At 41.5% G+C, this 17,435-nt stretch overlaps 1 protein-coding gene across 2 annotated transcripts in view; it reads right to left on the bottom strand.

Annotated features, from left to right (window-relative positions):
* The window catches only part of RERE (arginine-glutamic acid dipeptide repeats), a 346,780-nt gene extending 329,918 nt beyond the window's left edge, over positions 1–16,862 (bottom strand). For both annotated transcript variants that reach the window (XM_081143853.1, XM_081143854.1), the window contains exon 1: positions 16,229–16,862. The gene's annotated coding sequence lies outside the window, so the exon portion shown is untranslated. The remainder of the gene's footprint in view (positions 1–16,228) is intronic.
* Positions 16,863–17,435: the final 573 nt, after the last annotated feature.

Here is a 17,435-nt window from a genome sequence, read left to right as displayed (position 1 = left end):
ACTGACTGTTCTGAATGCAGGCAAACACCACTGTATTGTGAGACTCCCCATCACCTTGTACATTATCTAATAAATAACAAATAATACAAATAAATAATAAATCTATTTGGCAAATGAATGAATAAACTTAATTCCAGTAAGAGAAATACGAAGGTAATAGGTATGACTAACAGCTTAGATTTTAATTAATAAAGCCCCAAGGTGATCCTTCTGTTTTTTAATTGCTAATGTATTTATTTTTTAATCATTTTTTATTCTCAATTACAGCTGACATACATCATTGTATTAGTTTCAGGTGTACACCTCAGTAACCAGACATTACATAACTTAATAAGTGATCACCCCAACAAATTGTGCACCCATCCAGCACACCTACTTATTAGAATATTATTGACTATATTCCCTGTGCTGTACTTTACATCCCTGTGACTATTCTGTAACAACCAATTTTTACTTCTTAATCTCTTCACCTTTTTTGCCCATCCCCCCAATGTATTTTTACACAAATGCTTCAAATTATCCATACAGAGTATCTTAATTTTTCTGAAAACGAAGTAAGCCATTTTCCAGGAAGAAAAAAGATCAGGATTTCTTATTTGGGGGGGGGAGTTGGCAGGAAAGAATGAATCGAAAAACCAAATATTGCGTCCCCATCCCCGTCACCCAACAAAGAAAACATGCAACTCGGATCAGCACCTAATTTACTTGTAGCATGTATTTACAATAAAATGTCTACAGGTTCCTAAGGCAGAGGGGAAGGTCAAAGGCAATGCTATGTCCTTCTAGTACAGAATTCCTATTTGAAGGGGCTCAGGAAAAAGGAACAAAATTATTTTCATATAAGCTCTGAGAAAATGTTCTTAAAAATAATACATATAGAAAGGTATTTCAAGTACAGGGTTAGGGTGCCCAACCTCTTCCAAGAAGAGATTTACCTTTTACTGCCTAGAAACCACTAATGATATGGAAAACCTCACCCTAGTTACATCAGGCCACACAGGCACAATAAATGTAGCTGCCTGAAGGTGGGCTGAAGAACAGATCTGTCGATAAAGATGTAAAGTCATTTTGTATTTTAACTCCATAAGTGCCATACAAGGGTCCAGGGTGTATGTACACCTCTCACTCCAGGCTGCCGAAACATGATGTTTCTACTCTATTACAGTTCTTTTCAGACTGTACTTTAGTGTTTTTTTTATTCATATCTGTTTCCTTCTTTTGCTCATGAACTCTGTGAGAACAGGGACACATCTTACTCATCTTTGTGCTCCCAATGCCTAGTACAGTGCTCTGCAAGAGACACTAAAAAATATTACTGCCAAATGAATGGACAAATTCATTGTATTACTCGGATGCTCCCTTACTAACAGTCAACTGTCCAGAGAAAAAAGACTTAGATGAGACCAGCCTCCTAGAAGTTACAGCCTGAAATTACAGATCATTACTGTAATAATTCTTACATTTCATTTATTAATCACCTTATCTATTCCTTTCAAAAAAAACCACACACACAAGATTGAGTTTTCCTTTTCATAATTAGCACAGGTATGTGGAAAGTATGATGCTTCTGAAATCTCTCTGTTCCAAATTAAACACATTGCTCCTGTGCACCCACAGGAACTACAGGGGAAGAAAAGGGACTTGAGAAGAACTACTTGAGAAGAAAAAGACATTAGTTTCAACCTATAATTCTCTAAAAATCAAGCAAAACAAAAATAACAAGGAAAAAAACTTTGTCAGAAACCCTTTAAGGATAAATAAAGTACATTATCACTATAAACTTACAACAATCCTCTCTCAATTTATCATCAACAGAACAGGTGAAGCTTCACAGAAAAAAAATAACTTAGAAGGGCGCCTTCTTCACTTAATGAAATACAAGTTTTATCTTTCCATAACCCATAAGTTTATAACTGAAAGAGTCCCAAGTGTATAACTTTGCCTATGCATCTAAAAACAAACATCAGTTCAGTAATTCATAGCAGAACCAGGTAGTCACAAGCACAACAGGTTTACCTCACCTGGGAAATACACTTTTAACTATGCATCTGGTGAACTTCACAGTCATCCATTACTCTATGGACACTCTTAAATATCCACTGAAACAAGAATTTCAAATACTGACCTGTAATTCAGTGTTACACAAACAACAGGTCTTCTGTCCAGAATTACATCAAATGGTCACAGTCCCTTTTTCAGTAACACCATGAGCAGGAGCCTAAAGCCCTTGTCAAATTATCTCTGTAAGAGGGTCCCGCAGTGACTGTGAGACAGTGTCACGGGTGCACATAGCTACTCCTAGACAATCGCCTCCTAAAACAAAGACAGCTGTCACTGCATCTAAAATAAAGCCAAACCTGGGGAGGGGGATGGGACGGGGTGGAACAGGACATTGGGGAGAAAAAGGGACATCTGTAATATTTTAAACAAAAAATAAATAAATAAAGCCAAACCTCAAAAAAATGCAGCTATGCCAACTCAGTGTCATTGGAGTTTTCAGGTGTCACATATGAGCTCAAAATAGGTTAAACTCCTTCCTCCTTGGTGCTTTAGCAACATTCAATTCTTTAGTGCTCCTCCCCCAGATGTTAGATTATTTTTAGTGGTGTCTTACACCTAGCATTTTTTTTCTCAATTTCAAGGTTTAAAGAAGCTGTGAAGGGTGGGGGAAGAGAGTACATCAGAGAAGCACAGGACTATTTTTATATTGGGATCTTAAACTGAATCATTTCAGGGCAATGTACAGACTGGGCCAAGGCCCACCTTGATGACAGCTATATCAAAGGCCTATTTCCAAAGATCATAAATCACTAAAGTAAGCATATCAACAGCATGTGGTACTGTGTAAGCATTTTCCAACCTTAACATTTCCATCCTCTACAGTCCTTTGATATCCTCAAAAGATGCTTGGATTTCAAAACCAGCCCCACATCAGCAAGGCTGGCAACTGGCATCCTAGAAAACTGCAAGAAGGCAGGCAAGACCCGAGCGAAATGGGGGATGCAAGGACTTTGCACAGCTGTATTCTTCTAAGAGAATGATACGAATATGGCCACTTCCTACAGAATTTGATTTTTAAGAGGAGAAATTACCCCAAATATCCAAACCAAATGAGGAAATTATATAAATTATATGAGCCCTTCATGGGAAAAGGCACTTACCCAGACAACTCCCCTCTGATTCAGGACAGTTTAAAAAAAAAACAAAAAACACCATATTAACTGTTTTAATTACAGATTAATCTTTAACTCCCAGAAAGCAAAAAAGCTTCAGAGATTCATTCCTGAATAAGCAATCTGAGAGAGAGAAATGGCCTGAAATCTAGCTCCCTCCATAGCGTTTTATGAAGAGTTCCTGGAAAAACTGCTACCTGCTCTTCTTATTCCTAGCTCAAACAAAGACATACTGATGTCATCCCCATCACATTTTTCCACACGCAAAAAAAAGTATGTTTACAGATTTCTGGGGTTTAAAAATTGCCGAATTTCTTAAAAGAGAAGAAAAAGGCCATGCATTATCACTATCATAAAAATGCCTTTTTGATGTCTCATGTCATAAAATGAAAACAAAAGTCTTTATTTTATGACAAAACACCTAAGAACAAAACAACAGTTCTCTACTACAGTTGAACACTTAATGAGCACTTAGTAGTTTCTGCACAAAAATATCTGGAACACATACATCTGCATGTAGTGTTGGTGTAAGAAATACATCAAGAAAACAGTGGATTTCTCTAGGCAACATTACAGGGGATAAATATGGCTAGATTAAGGGTTGTTGGCTGCAATAGCCCTGAGTTCCTGAGAAAAATATAACTAAAGTACTTCAGATTTGTAGAGTATGTTTGTATTTTCAAAGTATTTCCACATCTTTTTTTTAATTTCAGTTTATGTACTACAGTCCCTCCCCATCTGACAGCTAAGCAAGCAGGGCACTTCACAAGAACTTTATTTTGGTTTGTGGTTTGTGTTTTTTGGTTTTTTTTAGGACAGTGCCTCTAAGCCAGGAAATGGCCCTCAAGCGAGTAGAAATGGAAACATCCACAAGCTGATCTAAATGCTATATTCAAGCCACTCAATGCTCACATTAGTCTCATCCTAAGTATTCATGCAACTGACTCAAATATCAGTCAGCATTTTCTTCAATCACCCTATGAAGAGCTAAAGAAAAAGAAAATCTAATTAAAAGTCCAAGGAAGCCCGACCAGCATGGCTCAGAGGTTGAGCATCGACCTAGGATCCAGGAGATTGTGATTTGATTCCCAGTCAGGGCACATGCCCAGGTTGTGGGCGCAGTCCCCAGTAAGGGGCGTGCAGGAGGCAGCCGATCAATGACTCTCTCATCATTGATGTTTCTATCTCCCTCTCCCTTCCTCTCTCTGAAATCAATAAAGATTTTTTTTTTTTTTAAAAAGTCCAAGGAAAAGTCCACTTTACTCAAAACTACAGCCCAAAAACCAAGGGATTTTACAATAGGAAAAAACCCTAAAAAGTTAAAAAATTAAAAAATAATTGGTAACAAGAAAAGAGATGTCAAGGAGGTAAAAAAGAGGAGACACTGTAATTTACAAGACTAAAACCAAACCAACCAAAAATAAATTTCCATGCCCGGCCAGTGTAGCTAAGTGATTTTGCATCGACCCATGAACCAAGAGATGATCACTAGTTTGATTCCTGGTCAGGGCAGATGCCAGGGTTTCGGGCTCAATCCCCAGTAGGGGGCGTGCAGGAGGCAGCTGATCAATGGTTCCTCTCATCAAAGTTTCTCTCTCTCCCTCTCCTTTCCTCTCTCTGAAATCAATAAAGATGTATTTAAAAGAAGAACAGGAAACTAAATGTTTAAAGTATTACTTTACAACGTCAAAGGGAAAGAATGAAACATTTGGGTCTATCAAAAGAAAATCATCTAGTATAAGCCTCGGCCAACATCTTTTCCCACGTGGAACCACCATACAGATAAGGGTCCCAGACTGGGCCAGGAGCTGCTGGGGACCCTATTAGATGCAAGCCAATGCTAGAGGACTGCAAGAGTTTACTCAAAAACTCAGTCTAACAAATGATCATTATGCTTTTCTCCCCACTAAAACATCTGACTTGTGAATCCTAACAGAAACACGCACAGACCCGATCATTACTGTTCGTAAAGTGAAGTAATGTTATCATCTTCTTATAAACACACATACACACACACACACACAACTTTAGTAGATATTAAGAAATCTCTGAAATAACAAATGACCAGAGCACTAACAAAGGAGTTGAATAACCCATCTATAAAAAAGAAAAACTGCCCGGCAGGGCATGGCTCAGCAGTTGAGCATCGACCTAGGATCCAGGAGATCGGGGTTCGATTCCCGGTCAGGGCACATGCCCAGGTTGCGGGCTAGGCAGCCGATCGATGTCTCTCTCAGCACTGATGTTTCTATCTCTCTCTCTCGCCCTCCTTTCCTCTCTCTGAAATCAATAAAGATATATTTTAAAAAAACAAAAAACAACTACTTTTAAATACTTACCACATTTTTTAAATTGTTTTTCCTCAGAAGCCTTTTTGTAATTAAAATTTTTAGAAAAAGTAGAAAAGTTTGTATCACCTCTAGCAGTTGGAAATCAGTTTCAACTATAAGTTATTTAAAAGAAATCACTGCCCAACAGTACCAAAGCACTGAGATTCCAAAGCAGTTGTCATGCATAATTCCATTTCAGAATCCAGCTAGCCGGACTGCGACTGGTAAGAGAGGCCCACAGACTGGAAAACTAACAGGAAAAGCTGCATTTCCCATTTCATATATTGGACCCAACAGGCCAAAGAGCTTGGAAAGAAAGAAGAGGAGCCCAACCCGGCCAGCATGGCTCAGCAGTTGAGCATCATCCTAGGATCCAGGAGATCGAGGTTCGATTCCCGGTCAGGGCACATGCCCAGGTTGTGGGTTCAATCCCTAGTCGGGGACATGCAGGAGGTAGCCAATCAATGACTCTCTCATCATTGATGTTTCTATCTCTCTCTCCATCTCCCTTTCTCTCTCTGAAATCAATAAAGATATATTAAAAAAAAAAAAAAGAAGAAGACCTATAGTTCAGCTTGATAGTTATTTACAGCAAATAATAAAGCAATGGTTAGCACTCAATTTTAAAATAAATGACTAAAACCCACAAATTATATACTTTAAAAGGGAAAATTTTATTATATAAGTTATATCTCAATAAACCTGGTTTTTTTAAATAACTAAATAAATAAATGGTACTTAGAAAGAAGTACTACGTATAACATATAAACCACCTGGCTCTATTACTGAGAGATCACAAAATGTGCACTTTAAAATTCTGATATATAAAAAGAACATCAACTTCACTCATAGCTGAAGAAATGCAAATTAAGATATTGTACACTCTTCACCTGTAAGGTTAGCAAAGATGAAAAACTTTCATAATACCCAGAGCTGATGAGGAGACATGGAAATCTAAACACGCTTTGTACACTGGCACATCTTGGAGGGCAAGTTATTTAACAGCTTTCAAAATTAAAAATGCACATACTTATTGATACAGCAATTCCACTTCTAATAATTTGCTGTACAGATATACCTATACAACTGTACAGGTTCAAAGAATTTAAAAAAAGAAAAAAGAATCAGGACCAACTGTCCATCAACAGGAAATTAAAGTATACATCCATACAATGTCCCACTATGCAGTTGGTTAAAAAAAAAAGACCTGAGGTATAACTAGTATAACTATAGGTACTGGCTTGAAAAATATGGGCTTGAAACATTAAGTAAAAAGCAAAATTCAAGAGAGTATGTATAGTGTCTACATACATGCTTCTAAGTGCATAGGAAATGTGTAGAAGCATATTGGGAAGTGGGGGTTACTCTTTTAAGACAGTATGAATGTGATTATGAGTATATACTAATTTTATAATTATAATTTCAGGCTCTCAAAGTCATATCCTCATGTCACATCTCTCCATGCTATGACCCCACCTGTTTTTCCAGTGCTCTATGTATGGTTCCAGCCAAACCAGTCTCCTTCCTTTGAGATATCAGCCCAAAGAATTCCTCTTCAAAATGCTCTTACAATTTGGTCTGAACAGCTACCAGCAACAGCTTCAAATATAAATTACCTAAGTTGAAAGAACTATGTCTGCCTGCACCTTCTACAGAACATTTAAAAGAATTTTTTTGAAAAAAGGAAACTGAAACAATTTAATAATCCTCAGCATAGAAGCAGCAAAAGAACTGTACTGACCATTTTCCATGCTTTCCAACATCTCTGCCTTTGCTCCAATTTCCTGTCTGAAATCCTCTTAGCTACTTATCACATGTCCAATCCTGCCAATCCTTCAAAACACAGGTTAAGCACCTCCTCCTACACCAAATCTTCCCTAATGCCCCAGCCAAACTTAATTCTCTTTCTTTCTTTTTTAATTTTTTTTAATCCTCACCTAAGGATATGTTTTTATTGTTTTTTTGTTTGTTTGTTTTTTAGGGGGAGAGAGAGAGAGAGAGAAACATCGATGTGAGGGAGAAACATCTATCGGCAGCCTTCGGTACATGCCCCCACCAAACCTGAAACCTAGGTATGTGCCCTGACAAGGAATGGAAACCACAACCTTTCTGGTGTACCGGATGACGCTCCATCCAACTGAGCCACCAGCTAGGGCTAATTCTCTTCTTAAACCACAGTATCATCATCATCATCTCTAGAGACACTTTCCCCTATCTAGTGCTCAACTGGATACATGTCTCAGTCCCATTAGTGAAAAAATTCATCGAGGGCACACAATCTGACTTGGTTATTCTGTATGCCCCATTTCATATATAAATTAAACTGATATTTCACTAAAACTTGTAAGAAAAAGAATGGCAATAATCTAAAAATAAAAAAGCACAGACTTTCTTATGCATTCATTTTAATTAGGTAATATTTACATATGACCAACCGTAGAAGCGTGAAAGGTAAGGATCCCTCTCTCCGAATCTTCTCCTCCTCCCCAGTGCCCTAGTTCGTACGTCTCCTTAAAAGGCAATCACTACGATCAATTTCTTAACACAAGGTTTTAAAACGTCCTTAGACACTACAACTTTATACCACATTCATAACTTTCGGTCTAAGATGACAAAAATAATCTGTGGCATTCAAAGTAAATTTATTTACGACAATTACACAAGTGCACACTGTATACTTGTGCAATTAAAGTGACCAAAGCAGATGTGGTCTCTACCCTTCTGGAGTTTACAAAACAGCAATGAACCTGAGGTTGCAGAATCTGCCTTCAAGGGGTTTACAATCTAATGGAAAGAATAGAATTAATACTAAGATACAAATGCAAGTAAACATTTATACAAGATACAAAGTGATAAAATGAGTGACAAGGTTAAAGAACCAAAAAAAAGGTACTTAACTGGAAGGAAGTAAGAGTGGCCAAACTAAAAAAACTTAGGGTAGTATGTTCTAAGCAGTTTTAATTGAAATAGATTAGATCTGATGTAAGAACAGGAATAAAGTAGGAAATAAATGACATCTCAATAACAGTACAGGGAAAAGATGAATAATAATGTCAGGTTTTGGTCAAGTTACTCTCCTCTAAAGAACCAGAAATTACCCTCCAGTTAAAGTAAAGGATTGCTTAAAGATTACTAATCAAAAGGAAAAACACTTTTTTTAATCTTCTATATCTCTGTTTTGAACCACTGTGGTTCAAATTCTTTGATATTCCTCCTTCAAGAGGTAAATCTTAATTCCCTTCCCTTTGCACATTTGGGATGGACTTAGTGACTTGATTCTAACTAATTGAAAAAGTGAAAGTGACAGTGTGTCATTTCTGAAACTAAGTCATAAAAGGCTTCTCTCTCTCATCACTTGTACTGAGGGAAGCCAAATGCCACGTCATGAGGTCACTCAAATAATCATATGGAGAGGTCCATGTGACAAGCAACTGTGAGCCTTCTGCCCACAGCCAAGTGAGTAAGCCATCTGAGAGCACAGCCTCCAGCCCCAATCATGTCTTCAGATGTCTGCAGCCCCAGCTGACATCTTGACTGCAATCTCAAGAGAGACCTCTGAGCCAGAACCTCTCTGCCAAGCCACTCCCAAACTACTGACCACAGAAATCATGAGATAAATGTTTACTGTGTTGTCATTAAGCTTTGAGGTAACCTGTTATGCAGCAATGCATAACTGAAACAACTCCATGGTATTTTTTGTGGGGGGTTTTAGGGGGCTTTTTGTTAATCCTCACCTGAGGATATTTTTTCCATTGCTTTTCAGAGAGAATAGAAGGGAAGAGGGGGAGAGAGAGAAACATCAACGTGAGAGAGACGCATCGACTGACTGTCTCCTACACCCGCCCCAACCAGGAGGTGGGGAGCAAACCCACAACCAAGGTATGTGCCCTTGGCCGGAAATTGAACCCGAGACCCTTTGGCAGATAGGCCAATGCTCTATCTACTGAGCCACAAAGGCCAGGGCACTCCATGGTATTTTGTGTCTCTAAAACACTTATCTTTATCTTCTAGCAGGTATTTGTCTACCAATGGCCAGCAGAAAAAGTAATTCCTAGAAGGCTGTTCTCTTCATCTTTACATGCCTGTAAGGCTTACCTCAACTGAACTGCACTGTTAAATGCTTGTTTTTGCTTTTATTTGTTAAAAGATTCTTGCCAGTGCCTATAGAGTTGACTATAGGTATCGAAAAATGAAACGATTAAACCCTGAATTAAGAGCATAGCTACTGGTGTGGGGTGAAAAAGGAAAATATTGATTTGATTGACTCAACTGAAAATGGAATGAGGGATAATGAATGCAACGATCAAAAATAACTCCAAATGACATATGCATAAGGTGGGAAAAGCAGTCATTTTGTACCCCTGAAGTACCGGAGTATGAAACTTGCTTGAAGAAATATAGTACACAGCAGCAAAACATTATAATACTAACACTTAGAGCTTCATTATTAAGGAGAAAGGGACAAGCCACTTGATTAAGAAAGGGTTCATTTTACATGTGTTTCACAAACTGTCTACAGAATATTAGTTTCTGTAAGAAGGTCATAGTATTCTTTGGGGAAGGGAAAAAAACAAGCAAACTAAACAAACATACAAAATGCCCTCTATATTTTACAGGACATTTCTGAGGCTTTCAGGTGCTAATGTGTATTAAAATTAATTTGACCTCAGAACACTTAAAATACTTGCAGCGTATTAGTATGCTATGAATACAGTTTGGGATACACTGACTTGGGTAGGCAGATTGGTAGACAGGTAGGTGGATAGATTCACAGAAAATAAAAGAACAAGATAAATGTAATAAAATGATCTCACCTAAAAGAGATAACTGACTACCAGTTATGACTATGTAGAATTTCTCAAAGCAAAATAAACTATTAGATAAGCTATCAAAAGCACACACCAGATGTCAGGAAGAATGAAGATTGGAAAAGCATAATAGGATATAAGAGAAGAAAAGAAATTCCCTTCCCACAGGCCATGGCTTAGAATGTGTCAACCCCTCCGCTCCTACTGTGTACCTCGAGAGCTGGCTTGAAAGGGTGAGCAACCGGCCATCTGGAAGGCTGGTAGGTAGCTTAAGAGCTGGTGTGCCCCCAAAACCTTAACCAACAGTGATCATAACTAAGGACCCATCTGATCTTCTCTCTTGGGAAGTGTTAATAAAAGGCATAAAGAGTCCTTAGGAGTGGAAGTGGAAGCAGGAGCATAAAGATACAAAGAAACCTTAGGAGATAAAACAGTGGAGTGAATAGCAGAGGATTAGGTGGGCCAGCCCTGTCAGGGAAAAACTTAAGTTAGTATATTATTGTCCAATCTGAACAGCCTTCTGTGGTGGCCCTGCCAGAGAGACCAGGGTCGCAGACTGATGATGCAACCTCATCACATTCAGTATGCAACCCACACATAAAGAAGGGAGAGGGGAGGGAAAGAGGAATGAGGGGGCAGGAGGAACACAGGCTCTGGGTTTAATAAAGGGCATTCCACTTAAATTCACCTGAATGATGTTTTCATATATCAAACATCTTTTTAAGTCAGTGGCCAGAGCCTACATGTCCCATGAGGAATCAAACTCCCAACTGGATACAACTCCCAAGTGTAGCCAGATTCTGCCCAGAGAGGGCAAGGTTTCTAGAGCCTCCCCAGGCAGCTTCTCTGAATTCCTGCATGCAGACGCCCACATTCTCACCTGCTCACACTCCCCCTGGACTGTATTCACCTCATACGTTAAGTGCCACCACCACTCTCCCCCATCCCCACTTCCAGAAGTAGTAACAGGGACAGGAATCAGACCTCTGGGAGCCTGATGGAAATGCATAGGTGGTGTTTGTGAATGTGTATGTGCACACTCTGCTGAGTGTGCGTGGGGCTGTGTGCTGGATTGGGTTTTTATAGGAATAGTTCTCCCCTGCTGCTCCAGGACTCTAGAAATGCTGCATGGCCATGCTTGCTCACAAGCTCTCTTTCGGGTTGGTCCAGGCCCACAATGTAAATACTGTCCCCTTTAGAGTGATGTCCTTATGCTACACACAGGCTGGACAACCATACACAAGCCCTGGCACTAGGGTATGGCTCAACAAATTCTTCCTGCTAAGGAGGAAACAAGGTAATCTGGTCACTAAAGCTGGGTGGGATCCCGTAAGTATTCCAGTATCCATGAGGCCCAGCTGAACCTGGGGTTCTTGTTTTTATGTGAGGCCTGACTTTCAAGGTTTACATTTCTGTTCCACTTTTCCCCAATACCTGAGATGACTTGGGAGACTTTCTGTTCTTGGAGCCAAAGCCTAACCAAAACCCTTATAAATCTCATGTATAACTACTTTAAAATTAGGGCCTAACCCATGGCTTCAACTTCTGATGCAAAAGCCCAAGACAAATAGGCGGTGAGGATTCCTCAAATACCAAGAGCTCTATAAATTAGAGGTCATATCATTTTGTAATTTAACCACGTAAGGAAAATTTTCACAGTTAAATACACTGCTTATGGTTGATGATATACTGGCAAATTTTACGAAATAAAAATAACAATTTTACACTGGTACAAAGAGTTCACTTTACAAAAAAAGTTCTTACATGAGCCCTCCTATCTGACCTAGTTACCTAATATACAGACACGTGCTACATCTTACATTGCTTGGCATACCAAGTTAGTTATACAAATCACAATTCCAACCAAAACTCCAACCTAGTAAATATTTAGTATTTGGGAATTCTTGAGTTGTGATCAAATATTCATTAAAATGGCTTAAGCAATCTTAAAATTTCTAACACATAAATGCTCATTTCTCTTCATTATTTAAGAAACACTAAAACTCAGATAGGAAACCAAGCACAAGCCACCAGGCTCACTAAAGTCACGTTTAAACAGGACAAGCAAAGCTATAAATTTGGAATAATTACCAAGATACTAATAATTAACAATCACTTAATTATGATTCAAGAGGAATTCCTGGTTGTTGAAAACCCCTATGATCAACCAGAGCACAGCATTATCAGAAACTGATTATGTAAGACAATAGCATATTGTTTCAGGATGTGCAAGTATGTGTAATGAAGTTCACAGCCTTGTGACACTAATAACTCACTTAAACATCTGAATTTTCTGCTATCTTAACCTTTAAATCAACTGCAAAAGAAGCTGCCAAAAGCGGTTAGCAGGAAAGCACATAATTCCCAAAAGAACTTCGTATATATAACTCATTTTAATACTTAAATGTTTTTATGATTACTGAGATTTGAACAAGATGTTAAAGATTCAAAACTAATTTTAAATGTAATAGGTGCTCACTAAATCCACAGTAATAGTCAACATACACTGGTTTTTAGAATGGCACAGGTCTTATTCTTGTGTGTGTATTTACAGCAACTGGCATATTTCTGGCCAATATTACATACGATTATTGCAGGACCTAACAGTGGTTACTATCCCACCTTTTAAAAACTTTCTGACTGACCAATAAGTCAAAGTTGAAAAAATAACTGGTGCACATATTTCTTGATTTGGATTACCTTTTTGTTGTGAATGGGTTCTAGTTACTCTAGTTACCTTGAAACAAAACACTGGCAGAGACGATGTTGGATTGAAATTGCCTGACTCTATTCCTACTGAATAAATAATACATTTCAACTGTTCATATTTCATTGTAAAGGATATACAACTTTAGAGATCTGCTCTAAGTTTTGAAAGCAAAGTGAGTCAGAAATCACATTCCTATGAGTACCCAGTCTGAAACAGAGGGTATTTATTCTATACTGAGTTCTCCCTGCCACTACAAACCTCTCTCACAGTTTATTACATTAAAACAATTGAGATGGGAAAAGATGTGTGATAATAAAAACCCTTCAAGGCATCTATCAAGAAGATTATCTCTGAAACTACACCTTGGTTCAGAAGCCTTTGAGCAGGAACTTGGCCTCTGTTAATCTATGTGCACCCTAGTTTCACATTTTCTCTTACCTCTAATTTTTAAATCTAATCCACAGAGTAAGTCATTCTATCAGACAATTGTATTTATGTTTACATGACTATTGAAAACAACACTATTGCAATGCAACACCATTACACAAGCAAAAGTGCTGATTTTAGTGGACTCCCCCCAACCCCTCCACCTTCTACCTGCCTCACCCCACTTCCACACACCCTCCCTCTGTTAAATCCCAGAGGAAACTCTTGGGTCCAGTGCTGGAATTTTTCTTTTCTATAGGGAAGGTCTATTTGATTTTTTATTAATGATATTGAAAACTTTTTAAAGACTGCTAATGTATATACAGTTTCCCACACCAAAATGCAAATTAAATTCCTACTTTGTTTAATATTTCAAGACAAACTAAATTTCTCATAAAAGACATAAGCATATCAATTCAAAAGAGTCCTTACAAGTCACAATGTGTAAATACTTCTGATAATAGAACAAATTAATGTCAAGACACAGCCAATAACGTAAAAAGCCTCCATAGAACCGTGCCTGTCAAAGGGCATCTGTATTAGCAGCTCAGGGAAGCGGCATTTGCAGAAAAGCACTACAACTGTGTTCAAAAGAAAATCATTAGGCCTCAGCCCTCACTCCCTTTCCCCTTCCCAGTCCTCTTCGTCTGTATCCTTCAAAGCAATTAACCAGCAGAAGGTGCTGTTCTGCAACCCATCAGTACACACACCAACCTCCATCCTTGGCCCAGAGCTGGGTTTACCCCAGGTGGACTCTCTTAGCCTATTCCCTGTCCAGTGTTTAAGGAAGCTACTACACTAGCCCCCAAGGCAGAAAACCAGACCTTGTCTTATAACCCCTATTTATAAAACAAAACACACTGACGGCTCAATAGCCAGCAAGCCTATCAAACCCTCCGACCACTAATATGTCAAAACACCCACACACGCTTTGCTAAATATTAACCTCAAAGACGATCTCAACCTTAACTGAGACAATGTACTTCTGCCTAGAAAAGATGACCCTGGTCCCATTCACTACAATAAATGAGTCCACTGAACAAATCACTGTCCCCAACAAAGTCAGAGGCCAGGAGGAATGCAAAAGCTGGCTACCAGGCCACGACATTTTATAAAGAGGGATTTGATCTTTACATACACACACACACAAAAAGAAAGAGCAGCAGAAACCAGGTTTGCAAAGGGAAGAAATGAAGGTGGAGGAGTCTGAACATGTTTTTGAGTGTCCTTTAGTTTCCAAGGTACTCTTCTGCCTCTTACAAGGTTGCAAAAAAAAAAAAAAGGCCAGACATGAGTTGGGTGAAAGAAAGCTGAGAAAGAAATGCACCCACCCTTCCCCCATCTTCTCTCCTCTCTCCCAAAAAGAGCTGTGTGTTGTCTGTGCAAACCTAGTCCCAAATATGGGAGAGAGAGAATGAATGTGTGTATGAAGAACAATGAGCCCTCAGCCTGGCATTGTGTGTGTGTGTGTGTGTGTGTGTGTGTGCGCGCTTCTGCCTCTTTTCCCTTCGACCTCAACAACAACAGGGAGAGCTGGCAGCCAGCTTTCCATCCAGCCTAGGCCATCGAAACCAAAACTGGTACATAATTCACGGTGGAATGAACTCAGCAAGCAAATCCAGGGAAGGAAACAGCTACCCAAAGATGATTTTTATTATCGTATAGATCCAGCCTCTCTCCCCTCCCCCAACAGACTGAGACTAAAGAATCCTGTGTACACCAGACAAAAAGGTCTCTCTTTAAATGGAAAGCAATTATCAAAGCCATTTCAAACCTAGGCACGGGATGCACGGATGTGTGTTACATTAAAAAATGTCTGTTTTGTAATTCACCAAATGCCCCCTTTTCACTAGTTACCTTTTTGTGTGTTTTTTTTTTTTAAAAAAAAAAATGCTTTGGAGAAAGCTATTTCAGGATTCATACAAAACTACTTTCTAAATGTACCTTAAAATAGCAACACATACTGGAACGTTTAAGGCACCCAGTTTCCCAAGGACACATTTTGCTCACATCAATGTTTGAAGTCTCTAATCCAGAAAAAAAAAAAACTGTAAGCAAAACCTTGGCAAAAAGAGGCAGAGGGGGGACAAATGACAATTCAACAATGAATCATTTTGTTTTCCTTTCAACAACTTCTCCAGCAACCGGTTTTCAAAGGAAACCTACGATACTTGCCCCCTCCCCACACACACCATCTATGTAAAACTACTTCTCTTCTTTCCAAACCCTTAAAAAAAAAAAAAAAGCCGCTCTCTTGCCGAGGGCAGAACCCCGATTCTGCTGCTGCTGCAAGGGATTTGGGGTTTCAGAATTCAGGAACCAGAGAACTAGAGGTGGGGGCGACACAAAGGGCGGAATCATCTTCTCCCAACGTGAAAAAAAATCAGTACTTTCGGGAAAGTCCGCCCTCCAGACCCCCAAACCCACACACACGGGCGAGAAACGGGCCGTTCCAGCGCCCGGCCGCGCCGCCGCTCCTCAGCTCGGCCGGGCGTCGAGTCACAGCAACTAGTTCAGCCCCAGGCAAGTGAAGCCGGAGCGAGAACCGGCGGCGAGGGGCGAGCGGGGCCGGCCGGCGAGCGGGACAGTCACCTGCCCGGAGCGGGCCCCGCCGAGCGCCGCGCCGCCCGGCCCTCGCTCTCGGGCTCGCCCGGGACCCGGATTCCACGCCCACCCCACGCCCGCCCCACGCCCACCTCCTCGCCCTCCCCACGCCCCGCGCCCCGCACCGGGGGCCAGAAAAGCAAGCCGACGCCACGCGCGGGCAACTTGGAGACTTACCTTCCCCGGAGGCGCTACACCATCAATGGAGGTGTGTTCGGCCGGCTCCCGGGAAAGTGGGGGGGAGGGGGGGACGCGGCGGGAGGCCCGCGGGGCTGGGGGCCGCCGGGCTCGGGCCGAGGAGCGGCCGGCCGCGGGGATGGAGGCGGGGCTGCAGGGGCTTCCCTCCCGTGACCTTCCGCGCGGTGTCCACCAGCCGCCCCGCTCCGCGCTCGGCCGGTCCTTCAGGAGCGGGAGCCCAGGATCATGTCTGGTTTTTGTTTTTCTGAGGAGGGCGAGGGGGCTCCCTGAGGAGGAGGGTGATTTTTTTTTTTTTTTTTTCTTCCCTCCTCAACTAGGAGAGAAAAATGAGGCAGAGACGATGTGGGAGGCGAGCGAGGGGAGGCGGAGGCGGAGGCGAGGCGGGGGGCGAGACCCGAGCCGGGCGAGCGTCTCGGGCGTGCGGGAGGAAGACGAAGCTGGGAGCGCGGGGGGGAGGCTCGCGAGCGTCTCTGGGAGCAGCGGCGCCTCAGCGATGGAGGCCGAACCGCGGCGGGGTTGCTGCACCGACCCCGCCGCCCACCTCGCAGTATCGCGCCTGGTTATTGGGTGTGACGCGCGCCGAGGCTGGGCCAATGGGAGACGGAGAGCGAGCGGAGGAGGCGGGACTTCTCGCGGTCCCGGCCGGAGCGCGCGCTCCGGGAGGCGACCGGGCGGTGGGCTGGGCTCCGCGCCCCGCGTGTCTTTGTGCGGGGCCGGGGCGCGGGCCGGGGCCGCGGCGGGCAGGTCCCGGGGGCGGGGTGGGCGGGAGCCCGAGTGCTCCCGTTATTACCGGGGTCACAGTCTGCCTTTTCAGCCACCTAAGGCTCGGATTCCTATCCCCGGGGGGGAAACCGGAGCGGGTTCGAACAATGCGCCGACGGACTCTCGAAATTCTGCTGAGCATCATCGTTTTCAAAGTCAATCCATGGCCAAAGATTAAGAAAGAGAAAAACGAAATTGGCAAAGAATAAGAAGAAAAGCCTGCAGAGTCTCATCGGGGAATAAAGAAGGGACTAGAACCACCGGCAGAGGGGATTTTAGAGAGAGAGCGGTGTGCGCAGCTCTGCCGTAAGTCCGAAAAAAAAATCCAAAGAAAGAAAAATCTAAAGATCCCCGTTTTTCTTCGAGAAACATTGGGGTCCGTCCCGTTTTCCGAAAGACTTGATAAGTCACAGGGCCTCCGTGG

Source organism: Miniopterus schreibersii, assembly GCF_964146895.1.
Source record: "Miniopterus schreibersii genome assembly, chromosome: 8".
Lineage (NCBI taxonomy): Eukaryota > Metazoa > Chordata > Mammalia > Chiroptera > Miniopteridae > Miniopterus > Miniopterus schreibersii.
The sequence above is the reverse complement of the archived record's forward strand: the minus strand, read 5'-3'. Positions and strand labels throughout refer to the sequence as shown.